This window comes from Panthera onca, chromosome X (genome assembly GCF_046562875.1).
Source record: "Panthera onca isolate mPanOnc1 chromosome X, mPanOnc1 haplotype 2, whole genome shotgun sequence".
Taxonomy (NCBI): Eukaryota; Metazoa; Chordata; class Mammalia; order Carnivora; family Felidae; genus Panthera; species Panthera onca.
This window is the reverse complement of record NC_138357.1, coordinates 123,572,859-123,592,413: the sequence shown is the minus strand read 5'-3', so window position 1 is coordinate 123,592,413 and position 19,555 is coordinate 123,572,859. Positions and strand designations below refer to the sequence as shown.

The following is a 19,555-nucleotide window of genomic DNA, read 5'->3' as shown; positions in this document are numbered from 1 at the left end:
CTAAGTTGAAGACTCGCAAATCTTCCTGACAATCAAACTGCATCACAACAGAATGCACAGGCTGACTTCCTACCCCTCAAGTTTCCTTTCCCTGGTCAGCACCAGGAAGAGGTAAGACAGATGCGTTCTGATGGCAAACGGGCAGGCAGTCCGTGAATGCTTCCCCCTGGCTGGTCTCAAGAGCCCTACAGAGTTGAAGACCCCCTCAAGGGGAACAACACAGTGAGAAGGGGCACAGTCCATTCAAGGGAAGGAAAGGTGAGGCTACTGAGATCCACAGGCAGTAGGCAAAGGAGCCTGCAGAGGACTGGTCTACAGAACATAGTCACAAATATCCATTTCTCTTATTTATTTATATATTTTCAAGTTTATTTATTTATTTTAGAGAGAGAGAGAGAGTTCACACAAGCTGGAGAGGGGCAGAGAGAGAGGGAGAGAGAACCCCAAGCAGGCTCTGCACTGCCAGCATGGAGCCCAACGAGGGGCTCAAACTCACGAACCGTGAAACCACGACATGAGCTGAAAACAAGAGTCTGACGCTCAACCAACCGAGCCACCCAGGTGCCCCAATATCCATTTCTTTTAAAAGACTGCAACAGAGAGCAGGGCTTGACCGGACCTATTTATTTCTATCTTATGCTCTTCTCAAATTCCACATGTCAAAGTTTAACTCAAAATTGCCTTATCTTCTCATGGAGACTTTCTTGGTAAGTTTGGATAATTTTCCCTTTGCCTTTCCCAAGCACATCTCCTGCTACCACCCACAAGCATGCTTCCCCAGCATTTTTGAGCTCCTCACGGTTTCCCTAAAGCACCATGCTCCTTGGTACATTCGTGTGAATTATTTCACGTACCCAGACAATTCCCTTCTCCCCTCTAGCTAATTCCTGCCAGTTTGTCAGGACCCCACCGAGCATCATCTCCCTCTGTGGTCCTCTCCCACCGCCAGGCTGCATTCGCTGCCTGCCCCTCCGCCTCCTTCAGCACCTTGTGTATTCCTCCTGCCTATTCATTACTCTGACTCATTCACCAGATCACAGACACCTTCCGGGCAAGGATTGAGTCTTTTCTTCTCTGCATCTTTGATGGTTAAAGCAATGCCTTCCCACACTAGGCACTCGATAAATATTTATTGAAGAAATGAGGGTTTTGCCCAGACCCATCAAAACCAAATACAATGCTTTGAAAAATTCTGTCTCTCCCAGGTGTTGCCTCTCACGTAATTATAGATTGTTGTATCACACTGACTAACAAGTCCACCAAAACACATTGAGTGTATCTTTTTGATCTTCCATTATCCGTCAGTCCTTGAATTGATTTCATTATTTCTAAATCTTTCCATTGAACTCTCTCCAAATTGTGTCTTTCAGCTACTAAAGGATCTAAAATATTTATGATATGTCTTTTAATCTCACTGATTTCTTTCTATAAGATATGGTAGTCCTGAAGCAGATCACAAAATCATCCCAGAGTAGAAGTACTTTAGAGTTACTTTTTGCTGACAGAAATGAAAATAATAGCCCAGGTTGACTATACTCCTTAAAATTCAGGAACATGGACAGCTTTATTTATGTCTTTGAGGTTATCTTGACAAGAGCATGTATTACTAATTAGCTATCACTTATATAGTATAAAATTCCCTTATAAGTGGCACATTTATAATCCCTAATGTTATGTTCACAAAAAAACACAAATAAAAGCAATTGATTTCAACCCAGCACAGCAAATAGAGGTTTGATCAGAAATGAGATATCAGCAGCTGAGTTAAGAAAGAAAAACAAATCATAATCCTTATTTTTTTTAAGAAACACAGTATGACTCCCTCAAAACGACCTTTCTTAGAAAAGCAACACATTCTGCTTTTCTTGTTTTGATAAATGCTATATCTTGAATGACTTTTTTTTACTGTTATTCGTTATTTCTAGAGAGTTAACAACCATCCACTTTGTTCCCTGAGTAGGGATATATAGTAGTCTATATAGTATATAGTACAGGCATATAGTAGTCTCCAGTAGGTCTGTATTTGGATGAGAATTTACAAGATGAGAAAGTAATAGTCTGAACAAGAAGGGGTTATTTTTCTCACATAACAAGTCAGGAAGTGGGTGGCCAAAAGATGGTTATTCTGCTCACTGATTGCTGTCAGGGACCTGTGCTCTTTCAATATCTGCATCACCACCCTCAACATCTTGTTCTTGGCCCATCACCAATGTAGCCTCATAGTCACTATGGTTGGCATACATCCAGGCATCAAGAAAGGGAAGGACATTCTGTAGAGTCTCTCTTTTCTTTATCAAGAGCTTCCTAGGACCCCACCTGGGCAGATACCCACTAGAATGGGTAGAACCATCCTATCTCAACCCAACTTGTGATTGACTCATGGCCAGTTGAGTAATAATGTAATTATGGGAGTGATGACTCATCATATCCAAAGGCTCTGCCCATGCTCAAAGGTAGGGAATTACACAAGGTTTATAGAGAAGGGGTTGGGAATCTCTGTGACCATCTTAGAATTCTGCCCACCAACTTCCACTTTCTTCTAACAACCACAATATCCAAATAGAAAACAAAGAAGTCTGGCACCAAGCCCTTTAGTGCCGTTGGCAGAAATTCAAAGTCACAAGTGATGCATTACAGATCTCTTCTGGTAATGTCATCTGAGTCCACCTGAATCAGCGGAAATGGGAAGCCGCTGGGGTGCAGAAGCTTCTGGTAGACTCTGTCACAGGACTTTCCAATGGCATTCCGCTGGACAACCAAAAGTGAAATTTAAAAACCCTTTCTAAACAAGCAAATTTCAGGGCACCTGGATGGCTCAATTGGTTAAGCATCTGACCCTTGACTTTGGCTCAGGTCAGGATCCCAGGGTTGTGGGATTAAGCCCCACACCCCAAGCTCTGCACTGGGCACAGAGCCTGCTTAAGATTCTTTCTCCCTCTGTCCCCCCCTCTGCTCATGCTCATGCTCTCTCTCCAAAAAACAAACAGATAAATAAATAAACAAACAAACAAACAAGTTTCTCCTCTCTCTGTTTATGGACACATGTTTAAGGAAAAGCTATTGAGCCACAAACTGGGTCACCATGTCAGACAAGTGAAACACACGATACGGCCTCATGGAGATTACATTATAGTGAGAAGCCTTCCCACCACCCAGAAGAGTAAACCAATAAATAAAACAGTAACAATTTATAATGTGTACTATGTAAGAAACTACTTGCTATGGAAGAAAACATGCTGAACTTTTTCTTGGACTTGCTACTATATGCGGGTTGGTAGGCATCATGTCTTAACCCTTATTTTGCCTTTCCAAGGTGTCATCTAAGGGACTTATGTTTTAAAGAAAGTGGATTAGGAAATTGTTCTATTTTATATTAAACCTGGATTAAGATCACATGGGCAGGGGTGTCTGAGTGGCTCAGCCGGTTAAGCGTCCGACTCAGCTCAGGTCATGATCTCATGGTTTGTGGGTTCAAGTCCCATGTCGGGCTCTGTGCTGACAGCTCAGAGCCTGGAGTCTGCTTTGGATTCTGTGTCTCCCTCTCTCTCTGCCCCTGCTCTGCTCACACTCTGTCTCTGTCTCTCTCTCAAAAATAAACATTAAAAAAATTTTTTTAATTAAAAAAAAAAGATCACATGGGCAGCCCCAGCAAGGATTCCTAACCAGGGCTATCTTCCTTTAGCAGCTGGTACCACGTGTCCTTATACCTGCAAGTGCCTGCACATACTCACTGCTAGACTTGGATGACTTTTCAGCAGATATGGACGTGTACCTGATGATGCATTTTTATGACCCCTGATGGGGCACTTATGTGCAACTGTCTTCTGGCCATCACCACTGCACAAGTGCCAATAACCCATTGACTCTTCCAAGTCTTTTGAGTATCTGCTCTTCCCTCTTAAGTATTCCTTTCTGGGTATGGAAACCGCATTCTGACTTGAAAGGAAGAACTTGGATTTCCCTTCTCCTCTAGCAAGACCAGATGCATATAGAGAATGTGTATTTTACACCATCTCAGTCACAAAGTGAGCGTAATGCAGGCATACCCAGCAGATGTCTTCATGGTTAACATTTTCCCAGTAGATGCCTGTTAACCTTTCGTACCCAAACTTCAGAGAATGTGCACATTTGTGAAGCCTATTTTTGTTGTGTTTTAGGCTCCTTTTAGCATTTTCATGCAGACCTTTGATTTTTTAAGAACAGAATACTGACATTCAATGGAAGGCAGCTTCATACATGTGGGGTCTCAGGCCTACTTCCTTGCTGCTGAAGCCTCCTAAGGTCATCTGTGATTCTCCTTAGAAAATACAACCCTAGGACACCTGGGTAGCTCAGTTGGTTGAATGTCCCACTCTTGACTTAGGTTTGGGTCATGATCCCAGGGTTGTGGGATTGAGCCCCGTGTTGGGCTCTGTGCTGAGCATGGGGCCTGTTTTAGACTCTCTCTCTCTCTCTCTCTCTCTCTCTCTCTGCCCCTCTCTCCAGCTCAAGTGCTCTCTAAAGTTAAAGAAGAAGAAGAAGAAGAAGAAGAAGGAGGAGGAGGAGGAGGAGGAGGAGGAGGAGGAGGAGGAGAAGGAGAAGAAGAAGAAGAAAACATCTCCTTAACTCACCTGCATCAAGTCCCTCTCTGCCATTCCTGAGCTCCCCAGATTAGGGGGCAGTGTGCGTGTAGGGGGTGGGATCACACACTGCCTTAGTCCATCCAGGCACTTTCCTCACAGCAAACCTCTACACCTTTGCTGAGCTGTAGCAGCTACTAAAAAAATTACAACACAGTAGGACCATTCTCCAAGATTGCAAATCCTAACACAGGGAAGAAAGCTGAGCGTGGCTGCCTCTAAGGAGCCTTGCAAATTGATAGCAGTATTGCAAATGATCTTCACAAAAAGAAAGGGTAACACCCCCTCCTCCAGCTGTGGTTGGAGAGATAACTCCTTAATAAGCTCCAATTTTAAAGAAATGTGAAAAGCTAGGAGGAGGAGACTGTGAATTGAATTAAGAAGAGTAAGACCACAGGAGCTAAGGCTATAAAATGTACCCAAATCAATCTAACAAGACCTGGCTAAGTATGGGCATCAAAGAGTTGGAACCAATCGGAACAGATGCCCTTGCATGGTACAGACAGCATATGACACTTACCTATGAGTGAGGAAGTGTTTGGTATTAAGGACAATGTCTTTAAACTGGTGTATGAGTTATTCTCCTGCTCTATAACAACCGCAAACTTAGTGCCTTCAAACAGTACACGTTAATACACAGCTTCTGTGGCTCGGGAGTCCAGGCGCCCAGTGCTTAACCGCACCCAGTGCTCAGACTTCCACAAAGCTGCTTCTCAGGGAGCTGGTGGATTGTGCCCCCTGGAGCTAGGAGCCCCCTCCCAAGCTCACGTAGTGGATAGAATTCGGCTTCTTGCAGCTGCAGGACTGAGGTCCCAGTTCTCTCACTGGCTGTCAGCTCCTGGAGCCTGTCCTTGGTCACCACCATTTTGACCCTCTCAAAACACAGCAGTTTATTTCTTCACTGGCTGCAAAGAAGCTCTCCCCAGTCTGCTCCAATGGAGTCTTACGCGGCATAATCATGGGTACATTCCATCATCTTTGCCATAAGGTAACTTGACTGCAGAAATGGAATGCATCATATCCCCGGGTCCCACCCATATTCAGAGGGCATTACACTATCACACCTAAACAGGAAGATATAACATAACTGAGATGGCACCAAAATGAAGGATGGTAAAAGAGACAGTTTAAACTTAGTTCAACATTCCAGACTCAGGTGACTATTCTAGGTCCATAACTGTTTACTGAAAGACTGTACCAAAGGAACCACAAAGAACCCCTCTTTCTGATCCTGCAATAAACTCTAGTTTCTAAAAGTCTAGAGTTGGCCAACTCTAAAAAAGGAAACCAAGTGGACTCAAAACCAAAGACTCATGAGTTAATTATTAATTCTCTCCCCAAATCTAAAACACAACGCACAGATTTGTAAGCTCCTAAAAAATGTTGTGTTGATTACCAACAATTAGTACTGACTCGCCAAATCCATTCCCTTCAGTCTAACCCATTCCTTTGACAGAGCTATTTAGAGAAAATGTTGAAAATACGGTCCCCATTGACTATAAGCTAGTTCACAGAGGTGTTTCTTGTAGGAAGAATGAAGAAATGTCATCTGAAATAATATGCTTTTTTTTTTTAATTGTGATACTCAGAAGTGGGTCAACCAAAATGAGAAGGATGTTAAGCATAATGACATTTTGCAGTGAGACAAAACACTTAGTACTGGCCTGCTCGATATTAACACTAATATCTTGGGGGCGCCTGAGTGGCTCAGTTGGCTAAGTGTCCAACTTGGGCTCAGGTTATGATCTCGTGGTTCATGGGTTCAAGCCCCATGTCGGGCCTGTGCTGACAGCTCAGAGCCTGGATCCTGCTTCAGATTCTGAGTCTCCCTCTGTCTCTGCCCCTCCCCTGCTTGCACTCTGTCTCTCTCAACAATAAGCACACATTTTTGAAAAAAACTAATATTTTGAAGTGTTTATGGATTGCCTACTTTGGGAGCACTGGTCCATGACATAAAAGAGTAGAAATTTAACATAATCACAATAGGCTTAACCAGTGGGCAACAGTGATTCAGTTGAACATCAATATCTTTAACCCAATGATATTTACCAGAGATCAAATCGAACTCCACATACGTCAAAACCCCGGCAGGTAACTGCAATGTAAGGAATCCGTGGCTTACCACCATCCTGTGACAAACACTCACAGTTCTAGTTGACTCAATGCACAGTATTAATAAGCACCAACAGGGAGAGCTCATAGTCTACAGAGAGTTACAATAGCTTATTTACCCCTTAAAGAACATTCTCTGTATCACCACCGTGTCCCATAGATGGTACGTGGTGCGGAAAAGTGTCTCACAGCCAAGGATGTGTGGAAAAGACACAGTCAAATACAATTAAGCTTCTTTACTATGAGCCTTCCATATGTCACTGCGTATTTTGAATATCTAAGATTAGATGATAGTTTTGCAGAGAATCTCATACAACTAGATTCTGGAAAATCTCAGGGAAAATCTGAATCACCACAGCCTCTCGCTGTCCTAATTAACGTGCAGTGTCTATATTCTAAAAACTAAGAGTCAAAATGTCATCTGCCCTGGACACCAGACTTCTGGACTGCTGAATTCAAATCTGGAAGCCTGGCAAGTTCAGTTACGCTGACCAACAATAGCACACCTACTAGGCAAAAGTCAGATGAGGTAGGGGGTGCGTGCAGAAGAGTCATGCCTCTTCCTGTGTCGCCATATCTGGTTTCAAGTTGCTTTGCTCCCAAGACAGTCTTACGAGCCACAGAAGTCCATGGAATCCTCTTACGCCTTATGCCTTATGGTGAGACCTAATGACTCAATTAAACAATTGAATATGGCAAAAGTAACAGCACAGCACTCCTGAAAACAGGTTAGAAAAGTCTGTGACTAATACACAGAGACTGAAGATAGATTATCTGATTCCATAGAGCTAGAAGGCTGGAGGTTGAGGGATGACAGCTAAAAGGTATGGGGTTGGTTTGGAGGGTGGTAAAACATTCTAAAACTGATTGTGGTGATAGCTGCACAAATCTGCAAATATACTAAAATCTATTGAACTATACAAATTGAATGGGTGAACTTAATGGTATATAAATTATATCGTATTTTTTTAAGTTCATTTATTTTGAGAGAAAGGGAGAAGGAGAGAGGGAGGGAGGGGCAGAGAGAGGGAGAAAGAGAATCCCAAGCAGGCCCTGCACTGTCAGTGTGGAGCCTGATGCGGGGCTCAAAAACTCACAAACCATGAGATCGTGACCTGAGCCGAAATCAATAGTTGGATGCTTAACCGACTGAGCTACCCAGGCACCCCTGTAAATTATATCTTAATAAAGTGGGAAAACACCCCACCCCCCGCAAAAAAAAAAAAAAAAAAAAAACCTATGACTTCTATCTTGCTTACACTCTCTCTGGATCTTCTCACTTGCTCACCCTGGTGACACAAGCTGTCATGCTGTGAGTTGCCCTGTGGCGAAGCCCAAACGGCCAGGAACTGGAGGCCCCGTCTAAACAACAACCAGCAAGGCGCCAAGGCCCTAAATCTTATAAGCCTGTGAGTAAGTGAATCCGTCCCACAACCACACCAGTGAGCTAGGAGCAGACCCTTCTAGAGTCAAGCCCAGAAGTGACTGCAGTCCTAGCCAACAGCACAGTTGTAACCTGTGAGAGCACCTGAAGCAAAGAGGACAGGTGAGTCACCTCCAGATTCCTGATACACGAGAACCTGAGATCAAGCCATTCAATTTGGGGGGCTGAAATACTTCAAAAGAGCCCTCTACTCCATTTTCTTTTGTGTTCTTTGCCAGATTCCTTTTCAGCTTCTGGGAAAGAGCCTTACAAAACCTTTCTGATGTATGCTTCATATTGGTTTATTCAGATAATTCCCGTCCCCAGCCCTTGTGTGTCACCATCTTGCTCGCCTAAAATGTCCCGTCCCCCTTCAGCATGCCTACGATGCTGATACCGCCTTCAAGTCCTTGTATTTTCTATAAAATACACAACCCATCTTCCAGCCGCATCTTATTTCTGCCACAAAGTGATTTTTCCTGACTGGAAATTTCTTCAGCACAAGTAGACTCACCGAGCATTTAAACCTTTCCATTTAAATCCAGATTACATATCTCATGCCAGCATTTATCTGTAGTTCACCTACTAGTAAGAGTTCTTTTAAACCACTTCTCAGGAAAAAATAGATGTTTGTTTCATCTACTACTCATATTTCTATATCAATTTTCACAGATTTACATTTATTTTATTCACCCTTTGCTATGTCCCAATTTTTATCTGCCCTTTTCAGTATTCTTTTTTCTTACAGAGCCGAGCAATTACCATTTTTGTCCTTTCAGATGTTTATTACATTGCATTGTATTTTTTCACGTATTTAACCTTGCCCTTATCCAATGGATAGTAGGTAAGATTTCCAATTGTCTCCTATATTGTAATATTATATTTACTTTTAGTTATTCAACATTGATGTGTATATTTTTAGTTCCCCAAGTAACATTTAGGTTCAGCCACGGTAACTACTTCATCATGGATCTTTTATATCTTCAAGTATGCAGTGCCCAGTACCTTTAAACTAATTTGTACTGGGGTGCCTGGGTGGCTGAGTCAGTTTAGCGACTGATTTCTGCTCAGGTCATGATCTCACAGGTTTGTGAGTTCGAGCCCCATGTCAGCAAGAACCTGGAGCCTGCTTTGGATTCTGTGTCTCCTTCTCTCCCTGCCCCTCCCCTGTTTGTGCTCTCTCTCTCAAAAATAAAAAATAAAACATTTAAAAAATAAATAAACTAATTTTTACTAGATTTACGACCTTTCATGGCCCAAGAAAGTTATTACAGTTTTTAAAGTCCTGAAGTTACTACCAGACATTCTGTAGCAAAGGAAAATTGGTTCTAGGTTTGGGGGCTCAAACTTACATGAACTTCATTTGACCCAAGATTCTTCTTTATCATCCTTGGATGACATAAAACTTCGGTGGAAATGTTCTTATAAATAAATAAAGGCTGATATAATAGAAAATGAACAGTGATGGAATACACTAAGAAGTTAACAAGAGGGGAAACACCAGGAAAACTTTTCTAGGCTAACATATCTGAAGGCTGGCCAAGGTCACTGTTAACTAGTTTTGGACTCATCCATCCATTGTTCAAGGGAAACAGTTTACATTTTACTCCCATATACCCACATGCTCAAGTGGTCTACAATCTGATTTATGCTTTGTAAGCTCAGATACATCGTAAAAGAGCTTGTCTGATGTGGTTCTAAAATAGAATCCATTTTTAGAGAGCTGTTAATCAAATTTAAGCATAATTTGAAAAGACAATTATATGAATTTCTTTTGCATAGCTGAAGTTTTCCAGGGCTTGACTTACAATTTCATCTATACAACGCCTTCCATTTAAATCCAGATTACATCCAGACTTCTCAAATAACAAATGATAATATAAATATTGTATGTATAATAGAAACCATTTTGTTCACAGCTAGTGACTGTATATAAAATAGACAATAAGAAAAATGAATATAATATGCTAGTAAGAAAAAAAAAGAATAAGAACAAAATGGTCCTTTTTATACAGACACATGCATACCCAAGTACTGACTTTTCTCTCAGAAAATCTTCTCGAGGTTGAGAACACAACATCCCCTGACTGCTCAGCTTGTATGTCATTTTCTCAACGACCCATAGCAAGGGCGTCATGGTGAAGAACAACTCTTCAACAAAGACACAATTCTTCTGGGCTCTGAGAAACTACACCATACTACTTACTGTTGTAGAAAATCAGTGGGGAACTCTGTGCTGTTTCTTTTACGTGCTATTTCCTTTGATGCCTGTGTCAATTCACACTGAAAAAATAAAGAAAAAGAATTCAAGATTTGCCTACATTCACCCTCTCCCCATGAAGGCTAACATTAACCAAATTTATTGTTAATGACTGCAGCATTCTAGAAACTCTTTATAACGCCTGCTGAAATTCACAAGATCAGCCTTGTCACCTCTGCAGACTTCCTGCCCCTCCACTCACCCAAACCTTAGCACCTACGAATCTCATGTTACAGTCACAACTGCCACATCCCAAAGTAGGAGTAGAAAGGGGATGTATGATTTGTTAAACCTCAAGTTCTACTGATTTATGCTTTTTGGTTCTCGTGTGCAGACATTACCTCGTCCCAGAAAAGTGGCACACTGGAAAACTAGGTCTCCATGGAACCCAGATTCTGAGAAGCGGAGTAGAAGGAATGTGGCTATTCCTTCCGAGTGAAGTCCCAGTAGGTCAATAAAACACCCGTATCCTGGTTAAACTCTATAAGCTCTTATTTTTTAGAGGTCAAGGTCCTGTTCTACTTGTGAAGACGTTGCATAACACTCAGGAACTAACCAGAAATGATAAACGCAGTTTTAATTCAAATTCCTCCAAAATTTTCTGTTCTCACTCTTAAACTTCATTCTGCCCTACCATTCCCTACCATTTCTTCTCCTATTAAAAAAAAAAAAATTATACTTGATTAATATTAGACATTTTCTTTTTTTTTTTTTTAATGTTTATTTATTTTTAGAGAGACAGAGACAGAACGTGAGTGGGTTAGGGGCAGAGAGACAGGGAGACACAGAATCTGAAGCAGGCCCCAGGCTCCGAGCCGTCAGCACAAAGCCCGACGCGGGGCTCAAACTCATGAGCCATGAGATCATCACCTGAGCTGAAGTCAGACGCTCAACCAACTGAGCCACCCAGGTGCCCCAATATTAGACATTTTCTGCCGAGAAGTTTAATGTTGCTTAAATTGAGCAATGGGACGCCAGAATAAACAGCAGATTTAAATTCCTGCTCTGCCACTGCCTACCTGTGTGATCTTGGGCAGCCATACAACCTCTCTGTTGTTTTTCAGTTCTCTCAGTAATGTGGGCATAGTACTGTCACCTATCTCATGGAGATTTAAGGAGTGTAAACATGTAAACTACTTACAACAGTACCTGACACAAGAAAGGCCACATAAGTGCTGGGGCTTAGATACCTGTTCTAATAGGATCACTTCTTTATCTTAGTGTTCAAACCTCTTCTAGCTCACTTTTACCAGGGCTACAAGATCATACCTGCCTGGACTCCCTCCTACCTACCTTCTCAACCATGATAATGAGTCCTCCTCTACTCACCTTTAAAAGCAGGTGATGTCACAACAGCCTAAAACCTTTGGGACATAACAAAGGCGGTCATAACAGGGAAGTATATAGCAATCCAGGCCTTCCTAGAGAAGGAAGAAAGGTCTCAGACGCACCACCTAACCTTACCCCTTAAAGACCTGGAAAGGTGCACCTGGTGATTCAGTCAGTTAAGCATCTGATTTCAGCTCACCTCATGATCTCATAGTTTGTGGGTTTAAGACCCATGTTGGGCTCTGTGCTGACAGCTCAGAGCCTGGAGCCTGCTTCAGATTCTGTGTCTCCCTCTCTCTCTGCCCCTCCCCTGCTCATGCTCTGTGTCTGTCTGTCTGTCTCTCTCTCTCTCTCTCTCTCAAAAATAAATAAATAAATAAATAAAATTAAAGACCTGGAAAAATAACAGCAAATAAAACCCCAAACCAGCAGAAGGCAGGAAATAATAAAGATGAGAGCAGAAATCAATGCTATCAGAAAAAAACAAAACAAAACAAAACAAAAAAAAACACCAGTACAACAGATCAATGAAACAAGGAGCTGGTTCTTTGAAAGAATTTAAAAAATTGATAAACTCCTAGCCAGTTTGATCAAAAAGAAAAAGGAAAGGACCCAAATAAATAAAATCAAGAATGAAAGAGGAAAGATCACAATCAATACTGCAGAAATACAAACAAAAATAAGAGAATATTATGAGCAATTATACACCAATAAATCCGGCAATCTGGAAGAAATGGACAAATTCCTAGAAACATATACACTACCAAAACTGAAACAGGAAAAAAGAAAAAAAAAAAGAAATAGAAAATTTGAACAGACCCATAATCAAATTAGTAATCAAAAATCTCCCAAAAAACAAGAGTCCAAGACCAGATGGCTTTCCAGGGGAATTCTACCAAACATTTACCAAATAACACCTATTCTCTTGAAGCTGTTCTAAAAAATAGAAATGGAAGGAAAACTTCCAAATTCTTTCTATGAAGCCAGCATTACCTTGATTCCAAAACCAGACAAAGACCACACTAAAAAGGAGAACTACAGACCAATTTCCCTGATGAACATGGATGCAAAAATCCTCAACAAGATACCAGCCAATCGGATCCAACAATACATTAAAAGAATTATTCACCACGACCAAGTGGGATTTAAACCTGGGATGCAGGGCTGGTTCAACATCTGCAAAACAATCAATGTGATACATCACATCAATAAAAGAAAAGACAAGAACCATATGATCCTCTCAATAGATGCAGAGAAAGCATTTGACAAAATATAGCATTGTTTCTTGATAAAAACTCTTAAGAAAGTAGAGATAGAAGGATCATACTTCGAGATCATAAAAGCCATATATGAAAGACCCACCCTAACATCATCCCCAATGAGGAAAAAGAGAGAGTTTTCCCCCTGAGGTCAAGAACAAGACAGGGATAACAGACTTTCGCCACTGTTATTCACCACAGTATTGGAAGTTTTAACCTCAGCAATAAGACAACACAAAGGAATAAAAGGCATCCAAATCAGCAAGCAGGAAGTCAAACTTTCACTCTTCACAGATGACATGATACTCTATATGGAAAACCCAAAAGATTCCACAAAAACCTGCTAAAACTGATCCATGAATTCAGCAAAGTCATAGGATATAAAATCAATGCACAGAAATCGATTGCATTCGTATACACCAACAATGAAGTGACAGGAAGAGAAATCAAGGAATTGATCCCATTTACAATTACACCCCAAACCATAAAATACTTAGAAATAAACCTAACCAAAGAGGTAAAAAATCTGTACACTGAAAACTATAGAAAGCTTATGAAAGAAATTGAAGAAGACACACAAAAAAAATGGAAAAATATTCCATGCTCCTTGATAGGAAGAACAAATATTGTTAAAATGTCAATACTACCCAAAGCAATCTACATAGTCAATGTAATCCCTATCAAAATAACACCAGCATTCTTCACAGAGCTAGAACAAACAATCCTAAAATTTGTGTGGAACCAGAAAAAAACCCAAATGGCCAAAGGAGTTCTGAAAAAGAAACCCAAAGCTGGAGGCATCACAATCCTGGACTTCAAACTGTATTACAACGCTGTAATCATCAAGACAGCATGGTACTGGCACAAAAACAGACACATAGATCAATGTAACAGAATAGACAACCCAGAAAAGGACCCACAAGTGTATGGCCAACTTATCTTTGACAAAGAAGGAAAGAATATTCAGTGGAATAAAGACAGTCTCTTCAGCAAGTGGTGCTGGGAAAACTGGACAACGACATACAGAAGAATGAACCTGGACCACTTTCTTACCCCACACACAAAAATAAACTCAAAATGGATGAAAGACCTAAACGTAAGACAGGAAGCCATCCAAATTCTAGAGGAGAAAGCAGGCAAAAACCTCTTTCATCTCGGCCACAGCAACTTCTTATTCAATACATCTCTGGAGGCAAGGGAAACCAAAGTAAAAATGGACTATTGGGACGTCATCAAAATAAAAAGCTTCTGCACAGAAAAGGAAACAATCAGCAAAACTAAAAGGCAGCTAATGGAATGGGAGAAGATATTTACAAATGACATATGGGATAAAGGGTCAGTATCCAAAATCTATAAAGAACTTAATGGGGCTGCCTGGGTGGCTTGGTCAGTTTAGCAGCTGACTTTGACTTAGGTCATGATCTCATGGCTTGTGAGTTCAAGCCCCACGTTGGGCTCTGTGCTGACAGCTCAGAGCCTGGAGCCTGTTTCACATTCTGTGTCTCTCTCTCTGCCCTCCCCTGCTTGTGTTCTCTCTCTCTCAAAAATAAACAAACAAACAAACATTGGAAAAAAAAAAAAAAGAACTTATACAACTCAACACACAAAAAACAAATAATCCAGTGAAGAAATGGGCAAAGACACGAACAGACACTTCTCCAAAGAAGACATCCAGATGGCCAACTGACACATGAAAAAATGCTCAACATCACTCATCATCAGGGAAATACAAATAAAAACCACAATGAGATACCACCTCACACCTGTGAGAACGGCTAACGTTAACAACTCAGGCAAAAACAGGTGTTGGCGAGGATGCGGAGAAAGAGGATCTCTTTTGCATTGTTGGTGGGAACGCAAGCTGGTGCAGCCACTCTGGAAAACAGTATGGACGTCCCTCAAAAAATTAAAAATCGAACTACCCTACGACCCAGCAATTGCACTACTATTTACCCAAAGGATACAGGTGTGCTGTTTCGAAGGGCCACATGCACCCCAATGTTTAGAACAGCACTATCAACGATAGCCAAAGTATGGAAAGAGCCCAAATGTCCATCGATGGATGAACGGATAAAGAAGATATGGTATGTATGTGTATGTATGTGTGTGTATACACACACACACACACACACACACACACACACACACACAATGGAGTATTACTCAGCAATCAAAAAAAATGAAATCATGCTATTTGCAACTATGTGGATGGAACTAGAGGGTATTATGTTAACTGAATTTAGACAGAGAAAGACAAATATCATATGATTTCACTCATATGAGGACATTAAGGTACAAAACAGGTGAACATAAGGGAAGGGAAGCAAAAATAATATAAAAACAAGGAGAGGGACAAGACAAAGGAGACTCTTAAATATAGAGAACAAACTGAGTGTTGCTGGATGGGGGGTGGGGGATGGGCTAAATGGGTAAGGGGCATTGAGGAATCTACTCCTGAAATCATTATTGCACTATATGCTAACGGACTTGGATGTCAATTAAAAAATAAATAAATAAATAAAGTTAGGAGTGCTCGATTGGTATTTCTTGGAAAAAAAAAAAAATACACTTGATCTTAGCCAAAAGGCTGAGAAGCGATTAAAAAATAAAAAAAATAACATAACATAAAAGCAGGGGATGTCATTTAAAGGCATTGTGATCTCATGCAGAGCAAGCCAGACTGCTGAGCAGGCTAAGGCTATGGTCAGGATAGCAGCAGGAGAGAGACATATTTGAAGGGGTAACTTCAAAGAGTTTAACTAACGAGGTGAGTGTAAGCAGAGGTGTGAGGAGGGTTAAGGGAAGCAGGAAAAGAGTTAAGGAAAGCTGTTTCAGACGCACAGGAGCATTTGCTTGGTGTCACCCAAATGTCTCAAGGTCTCCCCTTGCCTCCTAGGGCATCAGCAGACTCTTCCTCCCTGTTTATTGTTGGAAGAGGGTCTCAGGTCGTGCTCATGTATAAAGTCCTGTGATTTCACATTGAGGACTTAGGCTGCTATGGGTCTCCAGCCCGCAGCTGATCAGCACTGCTCTCCTTGCTTTTTGCAGCACAGCTCTTATGAATGACAGGGCAGGACTGTAACACCACAGCCAGCGGTGCCACTTTTCACTGTTCTACTGAGTCACTGACCCATTCCCAAATGCCCATCGGTACCATCGCTTCTATTCAAAATGTCTCCCCGAACGTCTGGTCTGCCAGCTGCATTCTTGAGAAGCTGTTCTTCAAACTGGAGAACACCGGGAAAGTCCTCTCCCAGGGGGGCCCTGCCAGTTCTTCCTCATCACCTCCTCCGCCTTCCTGCTGGCCCTCACCATCGTCTTGGAAGACACAACAGCCTGGGCATCAGCACCCTTGTTGCTCTCACTTCATATGCTCAAGAACCAGGTCTGGCTGTCGTGGATGATACAACACAGCCCACGGCTTTCAGGCTCACCCACATCTGAACCCAGAGTATCAGCCCATCCCACTTCCCAACACCATGCTCCGTACTGCCATTTACCCAATTCTGGCCACACGGGCACTCCATCTATTTCCAAAATATACTGTGTACTTGCCATCTTCTCCTTCCAGTGCCATTCTTCCCTGGGGTCCAGAATCTCTCCCTACTGTCCCCGGCCCATTTGGCATTGGGGCTGACATCTCCCTTGTTATCTCTGAGATAGCAGATCAAACATCTCCATTCTCCACGTTAGTAACGTGGCAGAAACCTTCAATGCTCTATGTAACCGCAGCTCTCAGTATTTACAGAACTTACCCAGTTCTGCCCTCAGGGACAGACCCACCCTCAACCCACTGACCCCATTAGAAGTTAAATTCCCTCACAGCAGAGAGCACAGCAGCGTCTTGTCCCCGTGGTGCTTAGCACAGAGTGGACCCTCCATATTTGCTGAACGACAATGCTGTGGTCACTCTCACCTTGAACTTCATATAATACTTTATAAACTCTCTCCTGCAGGGCTTGGCACTAAAGGTCACCAAAGCAGGGATTTTTCTTCAGAATTGTTCATTCTGTCTCCAAGCTTATACAATCGCAATGATAGTAATATAGTGAGTTGTCAATAAGTGTTCGTTGTATGAACAGGTGGGTGCATAAACATTCTAGGTCATCACATCAGTGAACTAGGTCAAAGAATAGCCAGGACTTGGTGATTATGTTCGCCATTCAGCACACTGCTACTCAAAGAGTCTGGTCTAAAAGCTGCCCACAAACGTTTGTTCCCAGGCCACGATGAGGCAAACATAGAAAGTGGCAGTAAATGTTTAGAGTATTTTAGAGGAATGGACATTGTCACAACATCCCATCATGCGTTCTTGTCTCCTTGAACAGTGTGCACAGCAGTCCAAATGTTACCAGTCTTTGAGGGGAGGTCATGAGGTGGATTGGAAAGTGAAAAAGAAAACCAACAAGTAAATCCCGTTCCTTCAGCACAGAGGGCCGAAGAAGCATCGTCTCACTGGAGAGCTCCTAAAAGGAACAGCATGGCGATCTACCCCGACCCTCCTCCAGTCCTCACAGGGGCTACCCAGGAGACGCTGCTTCTCCAGATATCCTTTACTGTCTCCATCCCCCTCAGGGTAAGAAGGTTTAGGTGAATAATTATAATTGTCTTATTGTTAGCCCGTGGGACACGCCTCCAGGTACAGTCAACCCAGGCATCATAGAAAGGAGCAGGGTGTAAACCGAATGATGGAGGAGAGACCCACTGAGAAATGTATGTGTGTTCTCCTTGGTTTGTTCTCTGTACGTAAGAGGACAGACAGATTTCAAACCACCTTCATTTGTTCATTCCTGTTATGGGATAGGCGAGGCACTAGAATTCACTGTGAAAAGACAACACAGGAAGAAGAAGGAGAATGATCAACAAAAATCTAACAATAATGGTAGGCATTCTAAAGCTTTACTATGCACCAGTCACAGGGCTGAGGACTTCTGCATACTTATGTCGGTGAATGCACAAAGCCCCCCTGGAATGCAGGGGTAGAAGCCCAACACCGTAAGCAAGCTAGATGTCCCTCTGAGGCTGACCAAGGGAATTGTTTTTTGTTTTTAATTTTTTTTAATGTTTATTTAGTTTTGAGAGACAGAGAGAGACAGAGCACAAGCAAGGGAGGGGCAGACAGAGAGAGGGAGACACAGAATCTGAAGCAGGCTCCAGGGAGCTATCAGCACAGAGCCCCACACGGGGCTCAAAGACACAAACTGCGAGATCATGACCTGAGCTGAAGTCGGATGATTAACCGACTGAGTCACCCAGACTCCCCTTAATGAAATTTTGTAGTTTACACTAGAGTTCACTCTTTGTGGTGTACACTCTATGAGTTTTGACAAATGCAGTGTCACATATTCACCATTATAATATCACACAGAATAGTTTTGCTGCCCTGACATTGCTCTGCGATCCACCTATCCATCCCTTCCCCCGCCCCACCTCTGGCAACTACTGACTTTTTAATGTCTCTGTAGTTTTGCCTTTTGCAGAATGTCAGGCAGTTGGAATCACGCAGTCTTTTCAGATCAGCTTTCACTTCGCAATACGCACTGAAGCTCCCTCTGTGTCTTTTCTGGCTTCGTAGCTCATTTCTTTGTATCGCTGAATAATATTCCATTGTGTCGATGAACCAGTTTATGTACCTATTCACCTACTGAAAAATAAGTTGGTTGCTTTGCATTTTCAGCAACTGTGAAAAATGGACTTTTCATATCCCATTGGCAGGAAGACAAAATGTCACAACTACCTTGGAGGATAAGCGGCATTATCTAGCAAAGCTGAAGAAAATGTGGGCGCGTGGAACTCAGAATTTCCATCCCTGAGTATACACCACAGAGAAATGCATGCAATGAAACATACAGAAAATTGTTCGTTAACCACTCTGTGGAACAGTGAAAACCTCAAACAAACCACAAGTGTGCCAACAAGCAAATTGGAACGGGACACAGTTCTGCATGGGTCTCTCTCAAATTTCGGCACATCGTGCCAGCATCAGCACTGATAGCTTTTGTTCTGGACTCTCTGCTCAAGGGTGTTGCACCGTCAACAGCCTCAGAAGACAAAGATTGGGTCTCCCTGTGGAGCAAAGTCTGGGCAGACTAGCTTACTGGTCATTATAAAAGATTTGGGTTTCGTACGTTCAGGGTTCCTCCGTGGTGACTCGGACCCACTGCATGTACATAACCCTGCATCTGAGGCTCGTTCCTTTGTGAAAGGTAAGCCAGAAGAGACTTCATAACCAGTTTCACATTTCCAGGTCCAGATATTCTGGAAGAGGCTTCTTTCATAACTGAAAAAGCCACAGTTTGTCTCAGAAAAACCAGTAAATCAAGGTGCTCTGTTGCTATGCATTTTTGTGCACCATTTCCTACCTATGGCAGTGACACTTTTCCCCCTGAAGACCTAGTTTTCTTCCAAAGCACTCACCCGGAGTGCCCTCACTGTAAGTGATCAGCAAACCTGTCTCAGCTTTGCTCAAACGACCCAAACTGACTAGTTAAAACATACCTATCATTTCTGGACATTTTAATTTATGATGGTTCTTTTTAACTTAGGCCTGTTG

The 19,555-nt window shown here is 42.2% G+C and overlaps 1 long non-coding RNA gene across 2 annotated transcripts in view; it reads right to left on the bottom strand.

The window, feature by feature from the left end:
- The window catches only part of LOC145713641 (uncharacterized), a 362,598-nt gene that overhangs the window by 178,084 nt on the left and 164,959 nt on the right, over nt 1-19,555 (bottom strand). For both annotated transcript variants that reach the window (XR_014136665.1, XR_014136666.1), the window contains exon 3: nt 10,361-10,437. This is a non-coding gene — a long non-coding RNA (uncharacterized LOC145713641). The remainder of the gene's footprint in view (nt 1-10,360; nt 10,438-19,555) is intronic.